The 6,365-nt window shown below is 37.4% G+C and overlaps 1 protein-coding gene across 1 annotated transcript in view; it reads left to right on the forward strand.

Moving 5' to 3' along the window:
• TAFA4 (TAFA chemokine like family member 4) overlaps positions 1–6,365 on the forward strand; it is a 146,219-nt gene that overhangs the window by 97,879 nt on the left and 41,975 nt on the right.

Consider the following 6,365-nt stretch of genomic DNA (forward strand, 5'->3'; position numbering starts at 1 on the left):
TCTCTTCCTTCACGTGACGTATTCTTCCTCTTATTTAACAGGACATCAGTCATGTTAGATTAGACCTCATCTTAGCTTGATTACATTGGCAAAAACCTTATTTGCAAGCAGGGTCACATTTATAGCTGCTGGGGGTTAGGACTTCAGCAGATCATTTTGGGGACATAATTCAACACACGTCACTTGGATTGAGCAGAGAGCAGGACCAGCATGACCAGTGGCTCCTGGAACATAGGTAGTCAGGTGGTTAGAGTCAAGCCCTTTTGTGGACCATGTGGCTTGATATCAATTCATAGGAAGGAGATGACTTCAGCCCAGTGAACTTGTTTTAGTTCTTTACTGTGTTCCTTCCTGTTTCAATCACACATCTCTGTAAGAGCCTCCATTTATACTTATCTGCTGTATCCTCCCAGTAAGCCACTGCACATATTTGAGGGTTACCATAAATATTTCGAAAGGAAATCAGTATGCTATTAGGGAGTGGGCATGGATGCCAGAGAGCCCAAAATACCACAGTAGGATTCCTGAGTCTTGCTTCCTTCCTTCCTTAGTGCTGAGGTGGTACAAAAGGCAGGAAATCCTTTTCAAGTTTTCACTGATTCTGCTTCATCCTCTCCCATTTTGCCCTAAGTTTCCAAATCCAGTGGTTCAGCCAGTTTACTTTATTACTATGCCATTGTGACAGTTTGTTTCCTGGTTGTGATGCCTGTCCACTTAAGTCTAATTTGAGATCATCTGCAGAATTAATTCAGGGGATTTCCATCTCTATAAAATGTGACACTGACTTTCCAACTGAGGATTTACTGTGTAATACAAGTCACCTGAGTATACTCAGCATTGTCCTTTTCTTCAACAGGTAAAGGGTTCTTCTTTTGATAAATTATGAGTAGTTTCATTTAAAGCAATCTGATAACCTTTGTCTTTTAATTAGTGTGTTTAGACCATTTACATTTAATGTAATTATTGCTATATTTGGACTTAGGCCTACCATTTTTTTCTTTGTTTTCTGTTTGTCACTTTTTTTTGTTTGTTTGTTTGTTTGTTTCTTTGTTCCCCTCTCTTGCCCTCTTTTGGGTCATTTGAATAGTTCTTAATATTCCATTTTAATTTGTCTATTGGTTTTTTGGCTGTACCTCAGTGTTTTTTTAGGAGTTGCTCTGTGGCTTAAAAGGTGCATACTAATCTTTCATAGTCAGTTTAGAGTTAATATTTTGAGCAAAATGTAGAAGACTTAAAAGCATATGGGTCCATTTATCCTCCTCTCCTGCCTTTATGTACTATATTCCATCTACATACATTGAAAACCCTAGCAGATAATGTTACAATTTTTGATTTCAACAGTCATCCATATTTTTAAAAGTGGAAGAGGAGAAAAATAGACTATATTTACCTAGATATTTACCATTTACCTGTTGCTCTTCCTTCTTTGATTGGGTTCCAAATTTCCTTCTAAGATTTTCCTTCATTTTGAAGAATGGCCTTTAGCTTTTCTTCAGGGCAGATCTATTGCTGATGAATTGTACTCTCCTTTTAGAGGTATGAGGTCACTGTGGTTTCACTGAAGTGTGTGAATGTGTTGAGTGTGTGCTTTTGTTTCCTGATGAGAAACAAAGTTAATTTATCCAATGTTGTTTTTTTTTTCCAGTGCTCTTGTGTGCCCAGCACTGATGATATTCATCAGATAATTGATGATAGAGCAGTGAACATAACAGAAAAAATCTTTCCTCTCTTGAGGTTTGCATCATGTCTAGAAGGAGACAGACAACAGATAAGCAAATAAAGCAAGTGAATCGGATGTCATGAGTTCTATGGGGGGGAAATAAAGCAAGAGTCAGAGACGGACTTTTAAATCTGGTGGTCAAAGATGACCTCGCTGAGAAGGGAATGTGGGAATAAAGATTTGAGTTAGGTGAAGGAACTGGATAATACCTGGGGAAAGGATGTTCCAGGTAAAGGAACAGTAAGTGCAGATGTCCTGAGGCAGAGGGTGACTGGCATGTGCGAGGAGCAGCCAGGAGGCCAACGTGGCCCATGTAGTGAGAGGGAAGCAATGGTGAGGCATGCAGAAATATGGCCGGGTAGGGGAAGCTGGGGCTATAAAGCTGCTGCTGTGAAAAAGAGGTAGGAAAGACTGACCATCTGTTATACCACAGCCTGAGATTTACGTAAGGACAGCTGTATTTCATTGTTAATATTTCACTCTTCTGGAGCTGTTACCAGGGGTCAACAAACTCAAATACCTAAGACTAGGCTTGTCTTTTATGCAAGTGTAGGTCTAATGTTGGGGAATCTTCCGATTTTGCCAGACAAGCTGGACACAGACCATGAAGTTACTTGTCTTGAGTTTTGAATGTTGACAATTTAAAATATTAGAATGTTTTTGGAGCTCTAAGCCAGACACACCATCGGTGGGTCAGAACTGGGCTACAAGTCGCCGTTGTATGTGTGCTGGCCTGGAAGCTTTGTCATACAGCAGGTATCCATCACTCTTTAAGGGAAACAACAGTTAGTGCACAGGCTGTTTTAAATCTAATTTGTACTCCTCTGCCCTCTTTTGTTTAATTTAATGTTGTAGTTGAGGATTATGTGCCACAGTGAATAACTTAGTGAAAAATGTTTTCTTGGACAGGTGTGGCAGCTTGTAGTGTAGTTTGGATGTGACCTGGTGGGGTGGGTCACGGGGCTTCAGTTTGTAAATATCTCAAGGATAAGTCCCGTGATGCCTCTGGGCGTCCACTCCGCCCTTCCTTCCTCCTCACGTGGCAGCCTTTGGACATTCATCTGGTTTTATTGCCCAAGATGTTTATTAAACTTAGCACAGCTTTCTCCGCAGCCTGGTGATACAATCGTGATTGTTATCTTCTCCTCATCTTTCCTCTCTCCCCCTTTTATGAGATGAAAACCTCTGGTCTAAATATGTGACAGGGATGGCATGCATTTTTTTTTTTTTTTTCTTCTCAGCCTAATGGATGAACAGCTGGCAGTTAATGAGCTTTTAATAGTGAGTGTAGGGGGTTAGTTTTTTGCAATTTCGGTCCCCGTCGAATACTCTGAGGTCTCATTGTTTTTCTGTTTCTCCTTAACATTAGCTTTATTGACACCTGCAAACACCTCTTTAAAATTCACTCAGCATGAAGGGAACATAGTTCTCTTTGGATCACCTTGGCCTCAACTGACTTTCCTTTAATTATAAGGCCCCTGTGGAACTCCCCATAAGGTTTTTAATCTTCATTTTTAAGGACCTCAAAAATGTTATATAGGATTAAGTTTTTATGTAGCAGAGAGTTTTTTAAAAAAGATTACATGAGCGTTTGTATATATATTTTTTGACCCTTTTGATTTTTTTCTACGCTGGCCTTAAAGGCAAACAAGACAAAAGGCTTTTTCCATGAGTATATTTTATAGCAGTGTTCTTAGCCGTTTTTTTCTCATTTATCTTTCCACCTAAATTAAATTATCCTCATGTCTATCTGTTGTAAATCCTGGGTCATAAAATGATTTCCTATAGCTAAAAAAATTATGATTAGCAATAACATCTAATTTTTATGCAGTTTATGCACCACTATATAAAACCTCCAAATCACTTTCCGTATATCTGCATTTTCTCATTTAGTATTCACAATTATCTTCTGAGGTGAGCTGGACAAGTATTATTACCATTATACAAAGTAGGAAACCAAGGGACAGTCCATTATTAGTCAAGGTTAAATGGTTATAAGAGCTAAGACATGTCAATGGTAAAATTCAAAACAGTACAAAGGATATCCAAAAGTTTCCCTACCTGGAGGTAACCATAGTTAACCATTTTCTTGTGTTTCTTCCAGTAGTTTTCTATGCATGTTCAAACTTGTCTTTTTTTTTTTTTTTTTAACACAGGAAGATAATATTCTCCATAGTGTCTGCAAGTTGCTTTATTTACTAACTTGTGTAGGTGGAAATTGAACTTATATGATAGCAGGTCCTGCAGCTCTCTCTCCTACCTTGTGGGACTTGGCATAGTTTGTTTAACCAGTCCCCTATTGATGGATGTTTAGCTTGTTTCCAGTTTTTTGCAACTATGAAAGAGGACTGCTCTGAAGAGCCTCGTACATGACCTTGGCATGTACATGACAAATATGCCTGATCCTAGATAAATAGGCAAATTCCTAGGAGTAGAATTGCTGAGTTATCAGGTAGATGCATTAAAAATTTTAATGCAAATTTCTAAAGGTGTTCTAATACTTCGTTACAGTATTTACACAGTATAACAATTTACACAAAAGATTATGCCTTTCCCTACGACCAATCTAATACCTTAAGTCATAAAGCTTTTTTTATTGCCAATCTGAGTTATTTTAATTTGCATTTCTTTAATTAATGACATTGAACATCTTTTCATATGGTTATAAGCAGTTTGTATTTCATTTCCAGTTCTCTGTTCTTCATGTTGCTGTGGATTCTCAATAATCTTACTGATTTTAAAAACTCTATGTATTGAAGAACATGTCTCTGTCTTGTCGCACGTATTTCCCCCAATTTATCATGTATGTTTTCACCTTTTTTCATTTAAAAAACCAATTTTTATTGCAAGAGTAAACATGGTCATTATAAGATGGAAGTTGGGAAAATCTGAAAAGCAAAAAGAAGAAAATGAAAGTCCCCATAATTCTGTTATTTCGTGACAACCACTTTTGTTATTTTGTTGTAAGTTCTTTTCTTCTATTTCTGGTATGCGTGAGCGTGTGTGATAATTGTTTCTCAAAGCTTATTTTATCTTGCAATTTCTAGAGCCACCTTGGAGTGTTAAAAAGAACTAGACAAGGAACTCTGCAGCGGATCCACCAACATGTTTTGTATCACCTCCCTCTTTCCATTTTCTTTAAGAAGGAAACTCCTCAGTGCTTACAAGGGTCCTTTTCTTGCTTTTCTAAGGTTACTCCTGGGAGGGGTTAAATGGGCCTTGCCCTGTTTGGTCTTTGCTCACGTCACTGAAGTTCCCAAGCTGGGTGGAGCTCCTTTGTATTTGTCTCTCTGATTCTGAATCTGTCTGCCTTTGTTTTGGTTTGTTACTGAGGATGTAATTATTGTACCTGAGGGTCAGTCTCTGCCTCTCAACCTGTAGTTACATAGTCAGCTTTATTAAGGCATAATTTATACGTACACAGATTACACAGTTACCCTTTTGAACATACAGTTTGATGAGTTTTGATACATATATACAGGAGGTAGAATCATCATAATTAAGATACAGAAAATTTCCATCAACCTCAAAAGTTTCCCTGAGCACTCAGGCAATCTACCATTTCCCCCAACACTCAGCTCTGATTTCTGTCCTTGTAATTTTGCTATTTCTAGATTAACATACAGACAGAATCATACAGTATGTAGACTTCTGAGTGTGGCTCCTTTCACTCATGTAATAATGCATTTAAGATTCATCCATGTTGTGATGTGTGTCATTAATTCATTCATTTTTATTGTTCAGTAATCGTATTCCATTGTATGGGTGTACCACAACTTGCTTGTCTGTTCACCAGGTGATGGGCATTCGGGATCTTGACATTTTTTGACTATTAGGGAAAAAAGCTGCTGTAGCCATTCATATATAAGTCTTTGTATAGAAGTATGTTTGCATTTCTCTTGGGGAAATACCTGGGACATGGATTCCTGGGTTGTATGGTACTTGTATTGTTAACTTTGAAATAAGTTATGCTGCATTCCCACCAATGATGAATGAGAATCCTGGTTGGTCCTCATTCTCGCCAGCAGTTGGTTTTGTCACTTATAATTTTAGCCATTCTAGCAGATACCTAGTGGTATCTTACCGTAGTTTTAAATTGCATTCCTCTGATAACCGTGGGTGTTGTGCACACCTCCATATGTTTATTGTCCACTCAGAAATGTTCTTTGTTGAAGTGTCTGTTCAAATATTGTCCCTATTTTTCCATGATAAAAATCTTACTGAGTTGTAAGAATTCTTCACATATTCTAGATAAGAGCCATTTATTACAGTTTTCAAGTTATTTTCCCCAGTGTGTCCTATAATTTAATGTTTAAATGTCTTTTGATGAGGAAAAGTTATTAATTATTATGAAGTCCATTTTATCTATTTTTTTGTTTTCTGGCTTATACTTTTGGTGTTGTATACGTATTGAATAAGCCATTGCTAAATCCAAGGTCACAATCCAACCCTTGTGTTTTCTTATAAAAGTTTTACAGTTTTGGCTCTTATAAATTTGCTTAATTTTAAATGCACATTTACATCTATGTTTATGAGAGATACTGGTCCATAATTTTCTTTGACTGTAATGTTTTTATTTGGTTTTGGTATTGGGTTAATGCTGGCCACAAAAAATGAGGAAGTAAGTGTTCCCTCCTCTTCTGTT

The sequence above is a fragment of the Camelus ferus genome, chromosome 17, assembly GCF_009834535.1.
Source record: "Camelus ferus isolate YT-003-E chromosome 17, BCGSAC_Cfer_1.0, whole genome shotgun sequence".
Classification (NCBI taxonomy): Eukaryota; Metazoa; Chordata; class Mammalia; order Artiodactyla; family Camelidae; genus Camelus; species Camelus ferus.